General features: G+C 41.8%; 1 protein-coding gene across 1 annotated transcript in view; it reads left to right on the top strand.

The window, feature by feature from the left end:
* stab1 (stabilin 1) overlaps positions 1-2,000 on the top strand; it is a 102,261-nt gene that overhangs the window by 1,107 nt on the left and 99,154 nt on the right. The window lies entirely within an intron of this gene.

Raw genomic sequence — 2,000 nt, 5'->3', positions numbered from 1 at the left:
ATCACTCTATCACAGAAAAATAAGAGTTGTAGAACTTATTGAAGACTCAAGACAGCCATAACATTGTGATTTTCTACATGTGTATGTACACTTTTGACCACAACTGTATATGTTAGGAGATAAAATTAACACAGGCTAATTACGGCTAACTAAAATGCTAGTTAACATTAGTAATTAAACTTTAACAGCTAATGGAAGTCCAAACTGTCCCCCTTACCCTCTTGGTCACAACACTAGTTGCAGTCTTCTCCCGTACAGAGGTGGCGCTAATGAGCAAAGGCTAACGATTGTGTTATTTCTAAGATTAGAAGAAGAAGAAAAGGGTAAACAACGGCACTACTGGCAGCACCGTTAACGTCAATGCTTTGGTTTGATCCAATGACGGATCTAGCCTTTCATTCACCATAAAAGAACTCATCTTAACCCAGTAAATTTACAAAAGAGACTTGCAGTCACTCTGAGAGTCCTGGCATCCGGTTACCCTCGAGCTCCTTCAGGCTTCCTGTTTCCGCTTTGTTGCGTGCCATTGAAAAAAACCAAGAGGGTAAGCCTCTCCTCTCAGCGTAGCTCCTACGGCGCCATTTCAATGCTACGACGCCATCACCCTCCGTTAGCATCCCATTAACTGCCATTACATCTGAAGCGTTTAAAACCATAAGTTGTCCATTGTTCATTTCTAAAGAAACATGACAATGTACAAAAGGCTCCATTACCTTGTATCTAACGTTTTGGCTCCGTAGCAGACGTTTTTGTAAAAATAGGCTAACTGATGTGTCATAACGTTGCCCACGTCACATCTACATCTTCAAGCTCAGTTGGAGGCTGGGCAGTAACACTCAGACATCACCTGAAAAGTGCTTCTAACATCCTTCACTTGTCTCTGTCCAGAGCAACGGGATCTGTTGGTCCATTGCTTTAACTGTCTATGAAAAAACCCTCTGGACACGCGCTCAAAATCCTGACACGCCAGCGAGAGCTACGTCATTTTGAGTCACATCGGATGCGTTGACGGTGAAACAGCCTTGAGGGTCTGTTTCAGAGACACTATTGAGTTGAACTGGGATCCAATATTTTTGGCCATAGCTGCATGACTCTATGGATGGCAATGTCAGGGAGTAATTCAGGCCATCACTGTGGTTGAGACTGAAAAGCCCCAACAACTATTCGATCGGTTACCATGAAATCTTTTGAAACATTTCCCAGAGGACGAAACTCTATGACATTAGTGATCCCCTGACATTTCCTCTAGAACCACCAGCAGGTCAACGTTTTCACTTATTCATGTTTGACATCTACTTGATGGACTGGCACAATATTTTGTACATATGTTCATGGTTTCCAGAGGATGAATCCTACTGATTTTAGTGATCCCCTGACCATTCATCTAGCGCAGAGAGCTGGTTGATGTTTTTGGTTTTGAGGGAAATATTTGAACAACTTTGGGATTGGATACATTTTCCATGAAATAGGGTACAGACCATAGAAATAGAATGTTTGCTGTGTTCAGTTCAAGAGATTGTTGTTAGTTGTTATGGTGACAACGCATGTCAGTGGGGACCTAAAGTGTGTCACACTCACTGGTTTGAAAACCCTGTTTTCTTAATGACTTACCAAAAGAAATATGAAAAAAAAATGTAATCCAGCAATCTTCTCTCGCAGCAAGGCAACGGACATAGTGCACAAAAGATGACTCTTAATGCTTCGTACTACTCTGTTTGTCACAAAATGTCACCTCGGTGAATCCGCGATTTTCCGCAAGTTGGTTTATAGAAGAGTTATACTGCTAAAGGTCACAGTTCTTTGCATTAGAATTGAAAAATGGACGCCGCTCTGACCATCCTGCTTGTTGATTTGGATGGGAATTTTTTCTTCTATCCTCATTTGATTTCTATGGTACAGATATTTTTTAAAATTGACATTTGATATTGTAAGGGAGTGAGGAGTTGCAGCGTCCGCCTTTCCCGGCCCACCTGCTTCTCGTCAGAGTTGTCAGATTTATC

The sequence above is a fragment of the Etheostoma cragini genome, chromosome 4, assembly GCF_013103735.1.
Source record: "Etheostoma cragini isolate CJK2018 chromosome 4, CSU_Ecrag_1.0, whole genome shotgun sequence".
Lineage (NCBI taxonomy): Eukaryota > Metazoa > Chordata > Actinopteri > Perciformes > Percidae > Etheostoma > Etheostoma cragini.
Note: the sequence above shows the minus strand (reverse complement) of the source record. Positions and strands in the feature narration are given on the sequence as shown.